The sequence below is a fragment of the Mirounga leonina genome, unplaced genomic scaffold, assembly GCF_011800145.1.
Source record: "Mirounga leonina isolate KUSES-001 unplaced genomic scaffold, KU_Mleo_1.0 Mir_151, whole genome shotgun sequence".
Taxonomy (NCBI): domain Eukaryota; kingdom Metazoa; phylum Chordata; class Mammalia; order Carnivora; family Phocidae; genus Mirounga; species Mirounga leonina.
This window is the reverse complement of record NW_023270377.1, coordinates 45,496,657-45,520,880: the sequence shown is the minus strand read 5'-3', so window position 1 is coordinate 45,520,880 and position 24,224 is coordinate 45,496,657. Positions and strand designations below refer to the sequence as shown.

The 24,224-nt window shown below is 35.3% G+C and overlaps 1 protein-coding gene across 2 annotated transcripts in view; it reads right to left on the bottom strand.

Annotated features, from left to right (window-relative positions):
- TFPI (tissue factor pathway inhibitor) overlaps positions 1-23,934 on the bottom strand; it is a 64,775-nt gene extending 40,841 nt beyond the window's left edge. Inside the window, exon 1 of one of the 2 annotated variants that reach the window (XM_035007568.1) lies at positions 21,213-23,934. The gene's annotated coding sequence lies outside the window, so the exon portion shown is untranslated. Of the gene's footprint in view, positions 1-11,765; positions 11,794-21,212 lie in introns of those variants that run through there. The other variant, XM_035007569.1, reaches the window with a different exon arrangement.
- Between the last annotated feature and the right edge of the window lie 290 nt (positions 23,935-24,224).

Below are 24,224 nucleotides of genomic sequence, written 5' to 3'. Positions count from 1 at the left end.
ATGATTAGGTCTTAGGGTATAAGATTCATGTTCTTATAAAAGAGACCCCACAAAGATCCCTCATCCATTCCACTGTGTGAGGACTCAGCGAGAAGGTTCTCAGCGAGAACCAGGAAGAAGGCCCTCACTCTTGCTAATCCCTTTTAATTTCTAATCAATATCAGAATTTATTTAAGCAAGAATATATTATATAAATGTGTTGTGTCAGTGACTAGTTGTGTGTAATAATATGTTAGAGAGTAAGAGAGATTAAGAAATCTAGAGGAAGCCTTGACCCTTAGGAATTTACATGTAACCAACTGAGTTAAATAAAAATGCAATGTTAAATGCCTAGATAAATTGTCAGGGTATATTTGCATACACCAGGCACATAGTAGTGGAAAATAAACATATGTTAAATTATTTAACTTGGATAAAAATAGAATTTATATTTTGGGACAACAAACTAAAAATCCTAAACTTAGCTCTGCCAGCAACCTGTTAAGTAACCTTTGGAAATTTATATTTTTATTTTTTTAAAGATTTTATTTATTTATTTATTTGACAGAGAGGGAGAGAGCACAAGTAGGGGGAGCAGCAGAGGGGAAGGAGAAGCAGGCTCCCTGCTGTTCAGGGAGCCTGATGCGATGCGGGGCTTGATCCCAGGACCCTGAGATCATGACCTGAGCCAAACACAGACACTTAACCAACTGAGCCACCCAGGCACCCCTATATTTTTAAACCAATTTATAAAACACATGACTTTGACTACATTGTCGTTAAGTTCCATTCCAGTTTTAAAAATTTATGCATTTTAATTAACACATTTTATATACTCCACAGAATAATTTACAGTTATGTTGTTTAACTTACATTTTCCATTCACTTTAATGCTAAGCTGCAGTGTTAATTTTATCCTTTAGGTCAAGATGTGTTCTCAGAATATAAGTTCAGCAAGATGTTATTAGCTGCTACATTTAAAAAAAAGTGTTCATAGGCTAATATATATTTATGTCTGAATTAAAAACCTTATATATAAAAAAAACCTTATATAGGTCTCTCAACTGTAGGACATTTATAGGATCCTTATTATGGTAATGTGCAATTGTATCTTCTATGGGAGAATAGAGTAAATGCATTTCCAAACGTATATGACAAGGGGCTATTTTCCCATAAAGTATTTTTTGGAAAATACCTTGACAAATAATGTTACATTTAAGGAGAAGTCAGTAGATATTCTGAACTAGAGAAATATTAAAAAGCATGATGTGATCTGTGCTTTAATAAAATCCAGCATGTATGGCAAGATGTCAAGAGGGCAAAATTTAAGTGGAATTGGCAGGTAGAATGTTGCAGAGGATCAGGTTGAAATTATGAGCAGGGAACTATCAGTGGAACTACAGAGAAAAGGGCAGGTTTGAGAGACTTTTTGAGTTAAGTATTGATAAAATTGAGTAATTGAGTAAATACAGGATATAAAGAACAGAGAATTCAAGTATAGCCTGAGTGAATTACTGTGTTAGTCACACAATAGGTAATTTATAGTTAGGTAAATTAATATAAGTATTGATTGGTGTACATATTAGGGAGGAATTCAATCTGGACAGATTGTATTTGAGGTTATGTTTTCTAAGTGGAGCTGTATAAAGGCAGTTAAAGATGTAAGACAAGAGCTGGGAAATGTTTTGCTACATCATCATCATCATTGTGAGGCAGGGTCATTTCACCAAGGGAAAGGATGCCAATAAATCATTTCCAGCTCCCCCTTCAACTTTATTTCCTATCATCTTTCCTGTAATCATTTGGCTTTATGGACCCTGCCTACTAATCCCTTGGCTTCAATGAAACTGCTAATTCTTGAACAAACCATACTCATTCTAGGTGTGGTACTTTGAAACTACTGTAGTTTCTTGTCATGGGAATACTCTTCTACAAGGTAATGGAACAGCAGACTCCTTCTTTTAGTTAGGACCCTGTCCAGAAAGCCTCTCCTCCAAAAGATTTTCTTGGAGCACCATATTTAAAAAGTAACCACCACCAGTTCCTCATCATTTCCTATACCAATAACCTGGCTTTTCTTTTTTAAGGTTCTTTGCCTTTTCATTACTGAATTGTAGAAGTTCTTTATCTATTATGGGTATAAATACCTTGCCAAATATATACATAATAAATACTTTATCTTGGTTTATTGTTTATCCCTTCTTTTTCATATAAGTATCTTGATAAGCACAAGTTTTTATTTCTAGTAAATTTGATTCTTAAAAGCAATTCAATAGTTCAGTAGCTATCAGTGTATCTACAAGTTGCACAAACATTGCCCCCATCACTTTTAGAATATTTCCATTATCCTATAAGGAAACCCCCACCCTTTAGCCATCACCTCCTTGCTTCCCAACCTCCCCATTCCACATCCCAAGGTAACTATTAATCTAATTTCTGTCTCTGTATATCACCTAATTCTAGACAGTTCATATAAATGAAATAATCCACTATATGGCCTTTTGTGTCTAGTTTCTTTCATTTAGCATAGTGTTTTCAAGGTTCATCCATGCTATAGCATGTATCAGTACGTCATTTCTTTTTATTGCTGAAAATATCCTATTGTATAGAGATGCCATAATTTATCCATTTATTAGTTAATGAGCATTTGTGTTTTTCCCACTTTTTGGGTATTATGAATAAAGTTATGAACATGTGTGCACAAGTTTTTGTGCAGACATATGTTTTCATTTCTCTTGGGTATATAAGTAAGAGTGAAATTATTGTATCATATAGTAATTCTGCTTAATCTTTTAAGGAACTGCCAGATTGTTTTTCAAAGCAGCTGTACCATTTCACATTCCTACTAATAATGTTTTGCTTTGTTTTCTGAATAGCACTTAGCACCGTTTACCTATTTATTTTTGTACATGTTCACTGTCTCCATCACTAAAGCATTTTCCATTCTTAGCATAGACACTTTATATTACATTCACAGATCTATGTTTAGTACCCGAAATAATGACTAAGTAATACTTGGTGAATAAATGAATTAATTAAGATATATTTTGTGGGCTAAAATTAGGTTACAGTATGGATCTTTGGATATATCCATGTAGTTTTATTTATTTCTGCCAATCCCACCAAAAAATAAAGAGATTAGAAGCAAATGTGATGGAGTGGTCATCCATCCATATTTTTTTTTAATTTATCTATTTGACAGAGAGAGAGATAGCAAGAGCAGGAACACAAGCAGGGGGAGTGGGAGAGAGAGAAGCAGGCTTCCCACCAAGCAGGGAGCCCGATGTGGGGCTCGATCCCAGGACCCTGGGATCATGACCTGAGCTGAAGGCAGACGCTTAACCACTGAGCCACCCAGGCACCCCCGTATTTCTTTTTCTAATGGTATTTTTTATATTGTTTTCTGGAAGTATGAAATATTCCAATTGAAAAATTTGTAAAAGAAAAGGTAAATAGAGTGGATTTTGTGTTTATAAAATTTTGCTTAAATGGTAGGTATTTTCCAAATCAAAAGAGGAACAAGAGCGATTGCTAAAATCCAATCAATGGTATAGATGGTAGTATGTAGGAGAGATGCCAAAAGGTATATTTAGAAAAGAGGTAATTAGGTGAAAGAAATGTATTATTTGTTATTTCACTATTTATTTATATTAATATTCTTTAGAGAGTATGTGAAAGAAAGGGAAATGGTCTGTATGAATCTAGGAAGTGAGGAGCCAGAAATGGAAAGGAAAGGGGAAGAACCTTGAGATTTTCACTTATTGAGGATATAAGCTTATCTATGAACTTCATATCAACTATAATCCTCTGAAAAATCTTATCCTATATGAAATATTATACCCATCTTTAGAAAACTGAGGCTCAGAAAAAGGGTATAACTTTTCCAAATAGAATGAGACAGAGCTAAGTTTGCACCCATATCTCTGTAACTCCAGAGCTCATGGTCATATCACCATACCAAGATGCCTTTCCAAAAACTGGTCAATCAGTCTTCAGCGATGTCTACAAAGCACCCTGCCTACAAGGTTACTCTGGTTTGCTTGGCAAGTATATCACTGTAGTAGAGATGGCTATATTCCTTATGGAAACCAAGATCCATCCAATCAATCTAAGTAATGTCCCATGCTGTAATCCCAAGTAATACCTTTCCTTCTTCCCTTCCTCCTTTTTTTCTCTTTCTCTTCTGTTTTTCCTTCCTTCCTTCCTTGTTCCTTCTACCCTCCGCTGCCACCCCCTTCCTTCTTTTCTGTTTTTTAGGTTTGTTTAGTGGTTAACAGAAGGACTCTGGAGTGAAACTGTGTTATAGGCTCAGTTGTGTCCCCCTACAAATTCATATGTTGAAGTCTTAACCCCCAGTACTTCAGACTGTGCCGTATTTGGAGATAAGGCCTTTAAAGAGGTAATTGAGGACAAACTAGGTTGAGATGGGCCCTAATCCAATATGACTGGTGTCCTCATAAAAAAAAGAGGAAAAATTATGATACGGATACATACAAAGACTTACTACCTATAAGCCCAGAAGAGAAATCTCGAAGGAAATCAGTCTTTGTTGACACCTTGATCTCCAACTTCTAGGTTTCATAGCTGTGAGGAAATAAATTTTTATTGTTTAAGCTACCCAGTCAGTAGCACATTGTTATGGTAGCCCTGGCAAACTGGTACAGACTGTGAAACTTCAAATACCACTTCAGTAACTGACCAATTATCTGAATTTGATAGTACATTTATCTCCTCTTTGCCTCTGTTTACTCATCTATAAAATGGGTATTTTACCAGAACCTATCTCATTGGGTGTGAGGATTAAAGGGAATTAGATTAGATTACATTGTAAAGGAATTAGAATGGTGACTAGTTCAGTAAATTGTAGCTATTACAATTTATATCTGTAATTCTTGACAACGTGTTGGGTACACTGTAAAAATGGCAGCTCAATATGCATGGAGTTTATCCTTTCTTGAGAATATTATCTCAGACTCTTTGAAGGGCTAAAAAATAACTGAAAATATAGCACTGATTTGGGAAGAGTTTAGGGACAAACTGAGAGACATTTTTGTTCTAATTTGGTTAGGTATGGAAGCCAAGAATTGCTGGGCTACAAGTTATAAGGTAAGCAGTATAGATCTTAAGGTAAAGTGAATATTCTTCTAAGGATGACAGTCAGTTGGAGCTAGAAATATGTTGGCAATCTGGCTTTGGTGACTGAAAGAGAACTCAAAGGCAATGGCAATGGATACTGACAAGGATGGGAACTTACAGCAAGATTTAAAGAGCAAAAAACTCACAAAGAATGGAAGAGACCAATAGTAGGCTGGAATTACAGCATTAGATTTCCAATACCTCATTTTGGGAAAGGCCTAAAAAAACATGTGGACAGTCACTGATCTATCATTAATAACTCCTGTTATTTTGTCATTTTTTTAAAGATTTATTTATTTGAGAGAGAGAGAGCATACAAAGGGAGAGACAGAGGGAGAAGTGGACTCCCCCAAGTGGGCAGCCCGATGCGGGGCTTGATCCCAGGACCCCAGGATCATGACCCAAGCCAAAGGCAGATGCTCAACTGACTGAGCCACCCAGATGCCCCTTATTTTATCATCTTTAAATTAATCTGGAAAAATTACGTATTATGTTTACTTATATATCATCAGCATGGTGCTTAGGAAATTAAACTTCCTAGTTCAAATTTTCTTTTTCACATATTGCTGAACTTCTTTTTTGAAGTTTTACTATTAATTTCTGAGATCAATGCATACTTTGCTATGTCTAAAAGAAAGAAATTTCATTTTGGCTGCTTCTTTGTGGTGTACCAGTGAAAGACAGGAGAGACAAAATGTGACAACCAGAAAAGAGAAAAAAATAGCTTGAAGAATAATTCCAATTTTCTGCTCAGCAGTGCCTAATGTTGTTATCCTCCTAGTGTTTATTACTGCCATCCACTCAATTTGGCTGATCCCTGGGGGAGCTACCCTTCTGCCCACTAAAATCTTGAAGCCTGTTTTTATCTTTAACCTATGTGCTTCCTTGGCTGTTTCTCATTTTGGGTGAGTTTGTTGCACACTAACACTAAGGATAATGAATGAAGAAAGAAAAAAATTAGGATAAAACTTATGGTGGGAAAGAGGAAAGATAAAAACCCTATAAGGATTCTAATAATTTTCTCTTTTCTCTTTAGGTTTTGAAGTTCATTTTTTTTTAGTAGTGTTTTCAATGGAAAATTTCCAAATATTCATAATGACTAGGGTCCGGAAATGGATTTTTGTTAAAAATTATTGTTAATAGGCTTCCAACTCTTATTCCTGAATGCAGAGTTTCTGAACTTGTATCATCTCAGTGAGAAGTTTGAGAGCCAGACTTTTCTCAGGAAGAGAGTATTTTTTGAATAAATACATTGTGGGAATTCAAATGTTTGGGCAGTTTCCCAAGAGAGGTCTAAGGCTGTGTAACTGCACATTTGTCACATACCAAATTCTAACAAGTCAGTCAGAGCCTTCTTTAACTCTTTATTAACTTCCCTCCAGGTCCCACATTCTTGGGACACTAAGTCATCATTATAAGCGTTATGTTGGCATTAGGATTATTTACCTATGAAATGAGATTAAAATAAAGATAAAATGTCATGAGGTTCTAACTATATGGAATATATACCACATTTATTTTAAGAAATGATACTAGAAGTACAAAGATATATCATTATAAAACATTATTTTTTGTAATGTTTTATCATTTTTTGAAGTGGTTTCTTATCTATTAGGTTTCTGTATCTTGACAATAATGCTGTACAGCCAATGGGACAGATATACTGGATTTATGTTAGAGATACGTGATTTATTTTCGAACATCATATGCCTAGATGACTAGTAAGTGACAGAGGCAGAGCTTGATCCTGGACTTTCCCAAAGCTTCCTTAAAATAAGCAAGACTTATGGGATAGACACTAAATCCAATTCAGGAAAATATAATTCAATATATTAATTACTTATATCTGTCTGTATTTGCCTTTGAAATATTATCTTTATTGTGAATCAGAGACTATGAGTAGGCAATATCACCAAAGGAACTACAGGGTAAAAATCAGTTTCTCTGATTTGCTAATCCTATAAGTACAATTCATTAACCAAAAGAAGTTTTTGCTGTGGTCATTATTATAATTTTTGATTTAGTGAGTTGTGTAAATGTTTTCTATTCCTGGTTTAAACTCTGTACTTCATTAGTGATTATATTTATTACTATATAAATACTTATACATCATTCTATCCATATATATGGGAAGTTTGTTTTTGACCCAAGCCTTAGCTTTTGACCCAAGCTCATTCTTGAAGGGCATATGGGAAGTTGGTTTTTGACCCAAGCCTTAGCTTTTGACCCAGGCACATTCTTTTTTTTTTTTTAATTTATTTGAGAGAGAGAGAGAATGAGAGACAGAGAGCATGAGAGGGAGGAGGGTCAGAGGGAGAAGCAGACTCCCCGCCAAGCAGGGAGCCTGATGCGGGACTCGATCCCGGGACTCCAGGATCACGACCTGAGCCGAAGGCAGTCGCTTAACCAACTGAGCCACCCAGGTGCCCGACCCAGGCACATTCTTGAAGGACATAGGTCAAAGCCTTAAAAAACCTGGGGCGGGAGAGATCTATCTATCCCTTACACTTGAGAAGAGGACACAGAAGTTCACCCAGCAGTCAAAGACTGAATGAACAGAACAAGTCTACACAAGGGAACATCTAAAAAAGGTGCCTGAAAATCTATAAAGTATCAAATTTTCTTTTTTCCCCAAACTTTAGAGGAAATAGAAGCCACATCTACAAGCATAAAAAAAAAAAGTCTTGACCAAAGACCAAATTTGAAGGAGCACGTGGGTGGTTAAGTCAGTTGAGCTTCTAACTCTTGGTTTTGGCTCAGGTCATGAACTCAGGGTCCTGGGATCAAGCCCCATGTCAGGATGTACCACTCAGCAAGGAATCCACTTGTCCTTCTCCCTCTATCCCTCTGCCCCTCCTCTCTCTCTCTTTCTCTCTCAAATAAATAAATAAAATCTTTAAAAAGAGAGAGAGAGAGGTGTGTATGATATATAATATTATTGGAAGTGGAGGTGGGGAGAAGTGGCCTGATTTGTGAGGAAAATAAAAAGTAAATTCAAGATAATTTGATGATTAAAATTACATGGAAGGTGAGGAAGAGAGAAGAATCAAGGACAGCTACAGTTCCTGCTTTAACAAAGGGGTCAATGGATGGTTCCAGGCAATGAGTTGAGAAGCCTAAGAAAAGGAGCATGTTGCTTTAGGAAGGTGATGAATTCCATGTGAGGCAGTTTGAGTTTGAAGTATTTGTAAGACATTCATTGGAGCCATGAAATAAGAAACCCGATATGTAGATGTGGAGCTCAGGGCAGATATCTCTGCTAGAGATAGAAATGTGAGAATCAAAGTATAAATGATAATTACTTCTGTGGAGTGGATGAAATTGATTTAACAAGTACTTGTATAGCATTTGCTATGGAGCAGGCATTCTTCTTCTAAGTGTTTTTATAAACTTTAGTTTATGTAATCTGTGACTCTATGAGGTGAGTGTGAAGGTTGGAAAGGAATACCTAGAACTAAAGTCCAAAGAATGAGGATGAGGAAAAAAGATCTGAGAAGATGACTAAGAAATAGCCAGGGAAGCAGGAGGAAACCTGGCAAGCTATAGTGGCATGAGCGTTAAGGGAAGTGGACACTTCAAGAAATTATTGCAAGTTGACAATGTCTAAAGCACAAAAGGTTCAAAGGAAGGCAAGAGCTAAAAAAACATGCATGGGGTTTAGTGACAATGACATTGTCACCACCCTTGCAAAATTACAAGATTTAGTACAGTGGTGTGGGCGGCAGCAGGTAAACTATTGAAGGAACTGGAACAGAGGCTGTGAAAACAGCAAGTTAGGATATCATTTTATAAGTGTATCCTGAAAAATAAGAGAGAGCATTTTAAGGGAAACTTTTGTGGAGGGTATAGTTTTATGTTTCTGCCATTAGAGAGAGGGAGACAAAAGCTAAAACAAAAATAAAATGAATAGAGGGGCACCTGGGTGTCTCAGTTGGTTATGCGCCCAACTCTTGATTTCAGCTCAGGTCATAATCTCAGAGTCCTGGGATTGAGCCCCACATCAGGCTCCACGCTCAGTGGGGAGTCTGCTAGGGATTCTCTCTCTCTCTCTCTCTCCCCCTCTCCCTCTCCCTCTGCCCCTCCCCCCGCTCCCACACATGCTCTCTCTCTTTCTAAAATAAATAAATAATTTTTTGAAAAAAATAAAAATAAAATGAATAGAGGATCCTGGCCAACAGGTGAAGAGGGTCTAACTTCGGCCTGAAGAAAAGAGTATATTCCATTAAAACAAGAGGTTTTCTTTTTTCAGATGGGGGTGGATAGAGGGATATGATACATTTTCGGGTATGTGCATGTACATGTGTGTGTTTTGTGAGAGAGTTGTTGAGACCAAGTAGAAAGTAGATCTTCTTCCTGTGATTCAATATTCTAGGTGAATAAGAGGCTGAGATTGTTCAAAATGTCAAGAAGCAGTGGACTTTTAAAAATGTGAGGGTTTGGGGTGCCTGGGTGGCTCAGTTGGTTAAGCGACTGCCTTCGGCTCAGGTCATGATCCTGGAGTCCCGGGATCGAGTCCCACATCGGGCTCCCTGCTCGGCAGGGAGTCTGCTTCTCCCTCTGACCCTCCTCCCTCTCATGCTCTCTGTCTCTCATTCTCTCTGTCTCAAATAAATAAATTTAAAAAATCTTTAAAAAAAATGTGAGGGTTTGATATTTTCTCTAGATGAAATAAAAGGAGATATTGAAAATTTCTTATTAAAAGATTTATGGGCTTCTGGAAATCAAAATTATAAATTCATAATAATTTGTGCCTTCAAAAATCAGTGCTCCTTCTCTCCAGATATAAAATTAAGCTTTTGAAGGATTCAGAGTTGGATTTTATCAATTGGACAGACGTAAAAGACAAAAAGGGCAAGACTTTGAGTGTTGGCAAGAGGAAATATATAAGTGGTTTGTTATTTAATCATCAAATAATTATTCCTGCATGTGTACATTCTTTGTTCAAAAATGTAGATGATATGTTAAGTGAGCAATATCACACACTTGGAAATTTAAATATATGAAAATGGCTAAATGCAAACTCATGCTTATTTTAGCATAAAGATGTTACATTTTTAATGTAGATATGCAACATCATGACAATTATTAGATATGGCAGCACATCCATCTACCAGATATAGTATTACACAAAGTTAAATTAGTAATGATAATGAGTAGAAGATAAAGTGGGGAATAATCATGGTAATGTGAATTTTAAAAGCTGAATACAAAAATATATGTCTATTTTAAGGTAAACTAAGTAAAAATTGTTCATGCAGAAAAATATGTTTTAATAAGGGAGGATACATTAGGCCAGTGAGATTATGGATCTATTTTTGAACTTTTTTTTAAAGATTTATTTATTTATTTTAGAGAGAGAGAGTCATGTACATGAGCAGGGGAAGGGTCTGTGGGAGAGGGAGAGAAGCAGACTCCCAGCTGAGCAAGGTGCCTGACGCAACGTGGGGCTTGATCTCACGACCCCGAGATCATGACCTGAGTTGAAATCAAGAGTGGGATGCTCAACTGACTGAGCCACCCAGGTGCCCCATATTTTTGAACTTTTTAAACTGTTGTTTCAGTTATCTTGTTTGTTTGCATACTGAACAACCATTCCTTACCACTTTTGGTTGATACTACTGACCTCAATATGTTCATAAATCCAGTTCTCAGGGAAAGATAGCCTATGTCTGCCCCAGGAATAAATGTATAAATAATGAACTCTTCATTAATCCACATTAATCGGTGATTCCATTTCCCTTACAGTGATTGGTTTAATTATTTCAGTATGATAAATCTCTGGCCAGTGATATGAGAAAGAAAGTATGCTATTTTCCAGGGCTGGGGATGGGGTACTTTTGCAAAAGATCCTTGCTCTAAATGGAGTCACATGGGAAAGGCCACACGATGTCCCTGTTCATTTGTCTTTATATGATGCCTACGGCTGAAGCAACCATCTTGTAATATTGAGAATTCCCTGAAATAAAAACTACCTGCTAGGGTCGCCTGGGTGGCTCTGTTGGTTAGGTGTCTGCCTTCAGCTCAGGTCATGATCCCAGAGTCCTGTGATTGAGGCCCACCTCAAGCTTCCTGCTCAGCGGGGAGTCTGCTTCTCCCACTCCCTCTCCCTCTGCCCCGCCCCCGGCTTGTGCTCTCTTTCTCTCTCAAATAAAAAAATAAAATCTTAAGAAAAAACTACTTGCTATAAATGATGGAAATAAAATGACAGAAGAACCTAGATTTGCTAACAAGTCTTGAAGCATATTACCTCTGTGCTTTGTAGTAGTAAGACAATATAATGAGCTAAGTAGCCTTATTATTTAAGCTAGTGGTGCTGTGGTTTTGTCCTACCATCAGTCAAATGTAACCTAACTAGCAGTTATTTTTCTGTTTTTACTGTTTCACCAGTTTCACAAACTGGTTATTAATCAATTTGTTTCAATTGCTTTTGATTGAAGGATGCTTAGGAGATGAGAAAATAATACCAATACTACAAAGCCCAGGTCAGAATCCCCTTTTCTTATCATTAAAACTGTTTTGACATTAAAATAATGCCTGATGTTTTGCTATACAAGAGTCAAAGTTTTAAGGTTTTTTAAAAAAGTTTTAGTGTCTTTTATTTTTTTATGTTTTAAAATAATCTCTCCACCCATCGCGGGACTCAAACTCACCACCCTGAGATCAAGAGTTGCGTGGTCTTCTCAGTCTACTGACTGAGCCAGCCAGGAACCCCTAAAAGAGTCAAATTTTTAGATTATGTTTTAGAAGTATATGCAGAGTAAAGATAAAATATGGGAAACAAGGAAGCAAAACATTCTGATTTGGTAAGTAAATTCATATTAGAAACAGAGTGGTTCAAAAATAAAACAAAATCAAAACAACAAAAACCTCCTGAAATAATTGCAGGCTATTGACTCCACTTATGTTTACCTAAAGATTGGCCAATCCTCTAGGAAAACATCTCTTAAGTCTGGCTCTTATTACAGGAAGTCATATTTCCGGAGAATTGTGTAATGTGAAATTTCCTAATGTTAGTTAATAGGTCAAATCATAACATTTATCTGTATTTTAGATTGTGACAGTCTCATTGATAAAAAGCTTTGCTACTCTCTTTCTTTTACATTCAGGAGCAGTTGTCAGATATGATTTTATAAAGTTTCTTCTAAGAATAATACATTAAAAGCTGTTCACCATGTAGGCCTAACTTCTTGTCATTTATAATGTAAGAAATAAAAGTAAAGAAAATCCCATAGAAAGGAAATGGTGACACCCAGGGAGAAAGAGTGAATATCTTCATGTTGCAAACAAATAGCATACATGTGTTAACGATTTATTTAAAAAAGAATAAACAAAAACTGAAGTGGAGAACATAGAGATACAACTATATACAGTTAGAGAAAAAAGAAACCATAAGGATAAGCATTTTTTAATAACACTGAATCCCAGAAACAGATTTTTTCCCCAAATTCTTACATTTGCAAATTGGCAGAACTTCAATTCAAACATAGGAATTGTGACCATTCAAGGAAAAGGCAACTTCACTTTCTATTCTCACAAGAAAGACCCACTGTTCTTGCAAATAGCTTCCTCTTTTTTTCCCCTAAAGTGTTTTTCAGATTATTTACAATCTCTAGAAAACAACATGCATCAAATTTTAACTAGGGGATTTTTATTCTCTGTTTTGGGCCTAAGTCCTGTAAGTAAAATAAGTCAAGAAGAAACTCATCAGTTAAAATAATTTAAAAAAATTTTAGGGGCGCCTGGGTCGCTCAGTCGGTTAAGCGTCTGCCTTCAGCTCAAGTCTTAATCCCAGGGTCCTGGGATCAAGTCCCACATCGAGGGGGGGGGTCCCTGCTCAGCAGGGAGCCTGCTTCTCCCTCTCCTTCTGCCTGCGGCTCCCCCTGCTTGTGCTCTCTCTGCCCCCCAGCAAATAAATAAAATCTTAAAAAATATTTTTAATTTTGTGTGTATATTTTTAAAAAGGAAAAACAATATCCCTCTAAACAATAATAAGAAATATTACTTCTTATTGCTAGTCAAGAGAGAATAGAGACCCGGAAGTAGAGAAGGAAAATTAAGAAGCGATGGGAGGGAAGGAGGAGAATAAAGAGATAATTAAAAGTTATGAATATGGAAAATGTAAATATGTAAAAATATTTCTAAAAATCCTTAAAGTCTGAAGAGAATGTGATAGAGATCTCTTAATACTAAAACTACAGCAGTCAAAGGGAAACCAGGTAGAAACACATAATAAAGGAAATAATGACAACTACCAAAGATTCTTCATGATATATTTACCCATAATCACCAAAAGTCTTTTAGAAAAATATTCATAGAATAATTTCTCTAGGTTTTACAGTTAAATTTGTAAGACATTTTTTTTTTCAAAAGAAGGCGGCATTCATTTCTTTGAGTTCATCTTTCCTCATCACAGTGACTCTGATTCCCATACTAACCCAGTTTAGTTAAAAGCAAAGCTTGTCATGGCATACTGCTTTCATTTCTTTTCTTTAAGGGGAAAAAAACAAATAAAGTTAATGTTCTATATCTAAACCAAAATCGAGGTTTCTGAGAATTCAATTCTGTTCAACTATTAATGCTAATATCTCCAAATAGAAGTAAATGGAAAAGTCCATCGTCTCTCATGGTTCGTCTCCCAAACAAACTGAGGGTTCTAGAGGGGAGGGGGGTGGGAGGATGGGTTAGCCTGGTGATGGGTATTAAAGAGGGCACATTCTGCATGGAGCACTGGGTGTTATGCACAAACAATGAATCGTGGAACACTACATCAAAAACTAATGATGTAATGTATGGTGATTAACATAACAATAAAAAATTTTTTTTTAAAGTAAATGGAAAAAACACAAACGAATACTGTAAACTTAGGTGTGAGGAGACAGAAAAGAACTAAATATATTAACTGTGGCTTTCTCTATTATTAGTAGTATCCATATTAAAGAAGAGAACGATATAGAAAAATCTATGGTTGCTTCTATTTTTCCTACTGTTTGTATTTGTTTTTCTAGGTACCCATTTTAGAGTAAGATAGGAAAATGGCATTGCAGACCTTGCTTCTCTATGTCTGTTTATCTATTATCTTTTGGTTATATAACTAATTTATTAATTCTAATGAATCTATCATCTTTTGGTTATACAAATCATTTATTCTTTTTTTTTAAGATTTTATTTATTTATTTAGAGAGACAGAGAGAGCGTGAGTGGGGAGGGGCAAAGGGAAAACGAGAGAGAATCTCAAGCAGACTCCACGCTGAGCACAGAGACTGACATGGGGCTTCACCTCACAACACTGAGATCACAACCTGAACCAAAATCAAGAATCAGACACTTAACCAACTGAGACAACCTGGCGCCCCAATTATTTATTAAATCTAATGATTCTATTAACTCATATTGAAGATGACATCTATGGGCAGGGGTTTATGAACTTTGGAAAGACATAGAAAGACAGTTGGGACCATTCAAATTAGAACTGTAATTCATAGCTAATGGAAATCAGGTTGATATGACCTTTTCTTATTTCAAGAATCAAAGTCAGGTCAATTTTCTTATTTCCCCTCAAAGTCTGTTGCAGATTTTGTCTCTGTTTAGACAAAATATTAGAGTCTTCTCAATTTTCTGCTTCTGATGATCTCAATTTATATGAAAAAAGGAGAGCAAAATGTTAGCCCACTTACGATGCAGGGGCCCAGAGCAGACTGCCCCAAGATGGGCCACTTTGGCATGATTCTGAGCTGAAGGCAGTCAACACCCTAAGGGCTCAAGAAAAACTTTTGTCCATCCCTTAACTACATAGAAGAATCTAAATCTGGGTCTTTCCCAGAATGAAGGTTATTAGCAGAGATAAATTTTATCCTGAGTGATCTATCTGTATGACAGGACAAATATCTAATTACCAAACATCTGTTCTTCTTCTTATTGTTCTGTGAATTGCATTCCTTTCCTCTGAAGTCTGAGACCTCTACCCCCTTCTTAGTTCAGAATGACATATAAACCTCATTTTGCCCTGACCATCTTTGGAATTTCCATGTCTGTGTGGATTCCCCACATGTATGATATTAAATTTGATTTCTCCTGTTAATCTGTCTCATGTCAATTTGATTCTAAGTCCAGCTAGAAGGGCCTTTGAAGAGGACAGGAAGCAAGTATCTCTTGTTCTGACTGGAAAAGTGTTATAGTTCCAAAAATTATCTAAAGTTTTTATCCTTAGGTATAATAAACATGATGAACCAATAATGATAAATTTTCTAATTCTTCAGTGGGTTAAACTGCTGGTGAAATAAGTCCTAATGTGAAAAAATTCTATAATTTATGATTGTGCTCTAATGAAAAGTATCTGGAGGAGTGTGAGCTTAGTCAAGATTGGAACTGCAGGGGCACGTGGGTGGTTCAGTTTGTTAAGCGTCTGCTTTCTGCTCAGGTCATGATCCCAGGATCCTGAGATGGAGTCCCACATAGGGCTCCCTGCTCAGTGGGGAGTCTGCTTCTCCCTCTCCCTCTGCTCCTCCCCACCATTCATGCTCTTTCTCTCTCTCTCAAATAAATAAACTAAATATTTTTTAAAAATTAAAAAATAAAAAAAGATTGGAACTGCAGTTGTTGGTGACTGTACCCATATGTTTAGATGACATCCTGAGTTCAACTTCCCTGAATCATTGCTGTAAAGGAACAGGGAGCCCCCAGGGAGCTGAGTCATGGACTTCCAGGAATCATTAGCATGTTGATCTTCAGCTACTTCCATTCAAGACTATAAAATGTCAGACCCATAAAAGAATGAGAACTATGGGCCAGAGAATGAAAGGCGATGGTGCCACTTCCTTTTTTACTCAGAGCATCCAACAAAGTTTTTTTTTTTCTTGGCTTCTTACAATGAATGCTCATTATTTTACATTTTTATAAAGACGAGTTAGTTTGTCCAAATTGTCATTTCTTTTTTCCTATCCAAATTCAATCTACTACATACTCATATAATCAGGAATCAGATAATATCTTCTTGTAAATGCCCTACTTAATTCCTTTGATTGTAATTTTCTAAGAATGGAGAACAGAGTTTTGATTTTTTGGTAAGCTACTTTAAATCTTAATAATTAAATTCATTTATACATTATTAAAATGTATGACATTGCATACTTTTTGTATCATGCAAAGGATCTAATATATAAAAAGCATATAGTGGGACACCTGGGTGGTTTAGTCGGTAAGCATCTGCCTTCAGCTCAGGTCATGATCCCAGGGTCCTGGGATGAGTCCTGCATCAAGCTCCTTGCTCAGCTGGGAGTCTGCTTCTCTCTCTGCGTGCTGCTCCCCCTGCTTGTTCACTCTAGCTCTCTCTCTCTGACAAATAAATAAATAAAATCTAATAAATAAATAAATAAAAAGCATATAATTAATGCTCAGCTTTGAAGATATTAAAAATTGAATGTGCTTATTCAAGTGTAATATAGAACTGAAAGTGATCTTAAAATGATTTAATTTCTTCTTTAGCTCCTCAAAAAGATCTTTTCTCAAAGATTTGTTTTTCATGGGATAACTTTATATGGCTTATCTCACACAAAAACTTTATAAAGAGGGGCACCTGGCTGTCTCAGGTGATAGTCCATGCCACTCTTGATATCAGGGTTCTAAGTTTGAGCCCTGTTGGATATAGAGATTGCTTAAAAATAAAAATCTTTAAAAAAAACTTTATAAAGATAACTTCTTCATTTTGCCTTCTCCAGGACATATTACTACTTGGATACTCCTTTTGATCCTAACTCTACATACTGTTTTCTTTAGATATTTAATCACATCTCAGATATATCCTTCATGGTGATATGTAGGCTCCTGAGGGAAACTACAGACTTCTTTCTAAAATACAAATACACATGTGCACAGATATTTTTTTCACATACATTTATGAAGACCATCCATGGATGTTCACTCATTCTTGTCTTTTTAAGTGAGGCATCCAGTAACTATTACAAGGATAGATGGTCACTTGTATCTCCTTCCTGAATACGGAGATGATAATATGGAATGCAGTAAGTGGTAATGGGAAGAGTAATGTTGATAAAACAATGAAATGGCAAACGATCATTTCAGGGACCTTTAACTTTTTAAAGGGCTTTAATTAATTAATGCAGACCTAAAATGGCTTTAAAGAAGCTGACCACAAATAGAAAAAAAAAAAAAAAACTCTCTTGCCATGTGATTTGAGGCTAATCTAAATTCTCCTTCATTAAACATCTTTCCTCAGTTGATACATTCATCAGGATTTCCTTAAGAGAAAACATACAAAACATACAAAAAGAGGTTAATCCTGGGAAGTCTGGAACCAGAAAGAATAAAATTATTGGCACCAAAAGAAGGGCCTAGCCATTTCTAGGAAAAACTGCCTCTCTCACAATTTTTTGTTAAACCACATTTTTTTTTTTAAAGATTTTCTTTATTTATTTGACAGAGAGACACACAGCAAAAGAGGGAACACAAGCAGGGGGAGTGGGAGAGGGAGAAGCAGGCTTCCCATGGAGCAGGAAGCCCGATGCAGGGCTCGATCCCAGGACCCTGGGATCATGACCTGAGCGGAAGGCAGACGCTTAACGACTGAGCCACCCAGGCGCCTCTTGTTAAACCACGTTAACATCAGGATGTGGATATATAATGATTTCTCATTGTGTACCAGTTTCCTTTTCTCATAGACTGAACAACCTTGCTAAATGAGATTAAAACCACAGAACTCAAACAAGATGTGTAGAAACTCGAATAATGTACACGCTCTTGTAGGTGATTATAAAATCAAATTCTAATGCTAAATAAATATAGTCTACAATATTTATCATTTGGGTTATGTTTGCTTCAACTGGTATAAATAATTGAGCTGTGAGGTAACTTTAAACATCCTAATTAATATACATGTAATTGGAGTCATGGAAAGAGAGGAGTGTGCCTAAGAAGGAAATGTGCATCAGATGGAAATGTGGATCTATACAAAGGAATGAAGATGCCAGAGGATGTAACTACATGGGCAAATATAAAAGATTTTTTTAACATTTAAATCTGTTTAAAAGATAATTACCTCACCAATTTTGACAAATATATCATACTAATATGTTAGTAAAAGGAGTTTGGAAAATATGGCTAGTCTTTCTAGCTTCATAAATTTTCTGTAAATCTAAATGTATTTAATTAAAAAGTTTATTTTAAAAAAGATAACTCACTGAAACCAGAATAATGACATTGTAGTGTGTTACTAATAACATATATGGAAACAAAATGTATGACAACAATAGCACAAAGGCCAGGGAAGGGAAAGTAGAAGTATACTGTTTGAAATTTCTTATACTATAAGAGAAATGGCTTAATATCTCTCGAAAGTAGACTGGGATATATCAAAGCTGTATATTCTAAGCCCCCAAACAACCACTAAAGTAAAAAGAATGATAGCAAATAAACCAACAGGGATAAAATATTATCATACATAGTACTAAATTCAAAAGAAGACCCCAAATAAGTAAAAAAGAAAACAAAAATAGATAGGACCAATAGAACAACAGCTAAATGCGAGACTTAAATTCAAACATATCAATTATCATATCAAATGTAAATGTTTTAATTTAAAGGCAAATATTGTCTGGGGTGCCTGGATGGCTCAGTCAGTTAAGCATCCCACTCTTGATTTCGGCTGGGGTCGTGATCTCAGGGCCATGGAATCAAGCTCTGTCTTGGGCTCTACACTTAGGAAAGTCTGCCTCTCTCTCTTTCTCTCTCCCTCTGCCCCTTCCCCTGCTGGAGCACATGCACACTCTCTCAAATAAAGAAAATCTTAAAAAATAATAATAATAAAGGCAAATATTGCCTGATTGAATAAAACATCAAGATCAAGCTATCTGTTGCCTAAAAGCTCATTTTATATACAAACACACAAGTTAAAAGTTCAAAGACCTTGTTATAGACTGATAAAAGAATAGATAAGGTACAAATTACTCACGTCAAGAAATAGAGGTTTCACATCACTGTAGATTCTAGTATAAGTTAATATTATAAATAACTTTATGCCTATAAATTTGAAAACTTAGATAAAGGACCAATTTCTTGAAAGACATAAACTACCAAAGCTCACTCAAGAAGAAATAGATAATCTGAATAGCCCTATAATTATTTTTTAAAAATTGAATTTTATAATTACAAACCTTTCTACAAAGAAAACTTCAGTCCCAGATGGTTTCACTGGTGAATTCTACCAAACATTTAAAGAAGAAATAATATGAATTTTACATTAACTACTCCAGAAAATTTAACAGAAGGGAGGGAATACTTGCCAACTCAATCTGTGAGGCCCAAATTACCCTGGTACTAAAACTAAAAAAGATAACATGACTAAAAAAATTAGCCTTCAGTACAGCCATATTAGGTAAAAATATGTTCCTATTTTCATCAGGAAATAAAACAGGAAGAATCTATTTTGATTTTTAAAACTTCAGGTATCAAACATGATAATATGTGTACTTTTATTCTATTAATTGAGAAAATGTAAAGGGAGTATTATTAGGAATCTAGAATTCTTCAAACTGAATTCTTACTAATAGTTTTCTTTTACTATTTTCTATTGTAGTAGATACACCATGAAATATGCTATTTTAACCATTTTTAAGTGTACAACTCTGTGGCATTAATTCCATTCACAATGCTGTACAATCATCACCACTACCTATTTCTGAAATTTCTCATCACCCCAAACAGAAATTCTGTATGCATTAAGCAATAATGATGAATGGTGATTCATCCCTTCTTCTAGATGCTGGTAACCTCGTCTATTCTGGATACACACATGGAATTATACACTGTATGTTCTTCTCTGTCTGGCTTATTTCACCTAGCATAATGTTTTCAGGGTTCATTCATATAGCATGAATCAGAAATTTATTCCTTTTGTTTTCATGTATATTTGAAAATAGTTGGCACAAAAAGAGCAAGAGTAGGCATATGATATTTTGATATAATCATTTTGATTCATTTTCTAAGATACTTTCAGTTTTCCTAAATGAACTTTAAAAATATCAAAATTTTGCAACAAACACTATTATTCTGAAGACTCAACCTGTTACCAAGATTTACTCCATTTCTAAGCCTTGTGGAATGAGGAATGAGGTGAAGCTTAGAGATGGGTTATTATGGGGTTCAAGGATAGGTTAGACATTGATAAGAATCATGAACAAGAGAGATAAACAGATTGACAGCAGAGTGGTGGTGCTGAGGGTGTGATACAGTTGAAGTGTATCCGTGGCACATTATGCTTGGTGATAAAAACACTACATTTTATTAGTGCCATATTGATTGATACTTTCACATTTCTGATGTTGAAATAGCCTAATCAACAACATATAATATTTATTCAGTCTAGAGAGAATGCTACCATTACATTTTGATTTGGGAATTCCTTGCAATAAGTCCATGTCACCTCAGGAAACTGGCCCACCAGACAGAACAATTGGGATAGAAATATTGCATCACTGAGACTTCTACTATGGACCATGGTGTCCTTTTACTCTTTTGTTTTTAAAATAAATTTAAAATGTGTTTGTTCCAACTGAGAGAGAACATAGAATCCCAAAGGAAGGCCTGAAAAGAGATGAATAGAGCAGATTTGACATGGGTCCAGTGGTTTTTGTTATTAGTTCTGGAAAGAAAAATTGTGGAAAAGACTAGGTCACCCTCAACCTTTTGGTAGTTGAATCTTTTTTTTTTTCTCCCCAAAGATTTTATCTATTTATTTGAGAGAGAAAAAGCGAGAGAGATAACAGAGGGAGAGGGAGAAGCAGACTGTTGACTGAGCAGAGAGCCCAATGCGGGGCTCAATCCCAGGATCCTGAGATCATGACCTGAGCTGAAGGCAGCCACTTAACAGACTGAGCCACCCAGGTGCCCCTTGGTAGTTGAATCTTAAGCTCTGGTTCTACATGATACTTGCCACTTGGAGAAGGAAGTAAAAACAAGGAAAGAAGAGTAATGGGAAGACTGGGCTCCTGGAAATGATATATCACACCAAGAAACCGGTCATTGAGGATCTCAGAGACCCAATAGAGATGGTCTAGCATGAACGAACTTTATGGAATAACTTGTACCTTTTCTTCATTTTGTTGAGATTTAATATTCAGAATCAAGGACTTCATTAGTTACTCGATTTCTTGAATTCAGATTTCTCCAAAGCACAAAACAATCAGAAGGAATTATAGTATTGGTATATTTCTATAAAAAGTAAAATGCATTTAAGAATATTTTTGTAAACTAATTTCCCAAGTTAAATATTTTAGATGGAAAACAGAAAAGGGAGGGGGCTGGAGACAGCCTTTATTGAAATAGGTGAATTAGATAATAGTACAGGTCTTCGATCATGTCTACATAGCAAAAATAAATTGGTAATACAATTAATTTATTTTAACCAATATTATCATTCAACTTATCCAATGTATACTAATAAATATTTTTGAAAACTCTGTTCTAGGTACTTCCCTTCCTTTTTCATATTGTCTTTCCTGCCCTTTACTTTTTTACTTTGCATTTTTTTTTCTGCTAATTAGGTAGTGATAGGAGGTGAAATCTGTCTTAAAAGTTTGTGACACTGAACTTAAACCAACCATTTCTGAAGAATATATAAATATAGCACATTTACTATTTGGTTAGTTGCTATGTATTCTGGGAATAAGTAAAGCCTTTGGAACTTGGTCTTTTCTTCCAGTAGTTAGTCATCTTGTCCAATTATCTTTTGAATTTGAATAATACAGATAACAAAGATCAGGAAATTAATTCTGAAGAAAAGAGTAAATTAATGTTATGAAAACTGTAATTTAATACAAAAACAATTTTCCACTACATAATTTTATCTTTTAATTTAGCAAAAATGTTTATAAAAGAAGCTTCTAGTCAAAATAGTTGTATGACCAACATGCAAGTGAAGCCCTAGAGTTACAGACAGTCAATCAGACCAGCAAGCACTAACTGAGGGCATAATTCATTTGGACAGGAGCCACATTTCCCAGAGGGATGTTGATCTAGTCATTGGAGGTAAAACAAATTCTTAAATATATCAGACTATACCTTTAAAAAAAACAAAACAAAACAAAATTTGTGCCATTCAGCACACCTATAGAAAGAGGAACCAAATAGTAATGGGTATGTCATTAAAATTCTCCAACAAGATTCTATGGTCAGTCACCTAAAGACAAATTTGGTTTCCCAGTATAACTATTCAAATTGTTAAAAGTATTTTAAAGTTTTGGTTTTATGTCTATAATGTTAATTATCTGTATGTACATTAATATTTTTAATCTCTGTTGATCCCTATGAATATTTTATATCATTTTTATTAACCCATAGTCTCCAAATTGAATTGCATACTCCAACACATTTTCAAAGACATTATTCACTTTTTAGTTTAAAGATAAGATGAGATACAGATAATATGTCTTGAAATAATTATCAGTAGAATGATGAATTAGAAAAAATCTAAAAATGTTTAGGAAAGGATTTTGTTAGGTTTAAAAACTTTGCAATATCTCAAAATTGACACGTTTCCCTTCTGACGTAAATATTATGCTTTTACACATAAAATATGACTCTCTGGGCTGTATGTTTCCTGCTTGGGTTCTGCCCTTTGTGTTTATCACACAATTTACAAAGTCATTTTGTGACTAATTTCCAGAGCACTGTGACTCAGTGTGGCTGTTGCTTATCTTTTCTTTTTTTCCTACATGGCACTGCTCTTGGCCTTCATTTTTTGGTAATATACAAATGAGCTTTCTCCATAATTAAAATAACTTTGTCTCATTATAGTTCTGTGGTTGTGTACTTCTATATTATGTGCTTTTATTTACTACCAGAAGCAAATTTTAATGTCGTTTCATAACCAACATGAACATGACAGTACATCATGTAGGTATGTGATCTATTGCTTTAATTAACATAATAGCACCATCTGTAGTGCAATTCTTATTCTTACATATTCTTATTTAAGTATCTTAGGATATGAGCTCTGGTCTTCAAAGACTTGTAAAGCATTTCCTTAGACAGATTAGTTACTGTAGGCATAAAATATTTAATTTAGAGTACAAGAATTCTAATGTTTATACTTCATTCTAACTATCAACAATTAAAAGCAATGAAAAAAAATTTCTTTAAACATGCTAGAGAGTCTCCTGATCATATTTCTTTGCGTGTTAATAAATAATATTTAAAAGTAAACCAAATCTTCAGGAAATTCCAATTAAAGAGATACAATAAGTAAAGAATTGCCACTACAAGCTGAAAAATTTAAGAAAGGCTACATCTCACCAACTTCTGACAAAAATGTTCAAGGATTTAAAAGCATCAAGATATACTGCATATATATTTGCTTAAGAAGACAAAGTGCTGAGAACTTAATTTTGCATTGCAATATGAGTTTACTTTGTTTACAGAGAAGGGTCAATTTTCATTGTAGGTTAAACGACGATGGTCCTCCCCTACCAGGCTTTGCCTCTCAGGACCCTGCTTTTCTCCCAAGAAAAAAGAAATAAAGGTTATTTCTCATGGGCTAGAAAGTATATTGCCAAATACTCACGAGTAAAATCTCTGAAGAAAATTCTTAGAAAGATTTTTTCAAAGCCGAGTTGAGGTTATTTTGTTTTCCCTTCCAGGCGTTGAAGAGAGGATTTATCTTTTCTACTTCTTTTAAACAAACAGATCAAGGAACTGGGGAGTGGAGAATAGTGAAAGAAATGTAATCTGATCCTGCCAGCAGTGAAAGGGCGAGGTAAGAATTTGACGATTATACAGCCCAAAGTCGCTCCTGTCTATTGGAGCAAAGGGGGAGCCTCAGAGCTGCTTTCAGAGATCACTGGCTTCCTGTTTAGGTCACTCCAACAGTATTTAGGCTAATTTTGCCAAACTCTTTGAAAGGCTTTTCTTTTATGGACTAAACAAAGGAAACAGCTTACACTAAGAATTCACAATTACTCTCCTCGAAGAACTCTTTCTTTTACTTTCTAGGATTTCTTTTGTAATCAGTTAAAAAAACGAAACACTTTTTCCCCCATAGTTATATATTTCTAAAGCAATATATATAGTATTTTTACATGTTACTTAATAAAATAAACTTT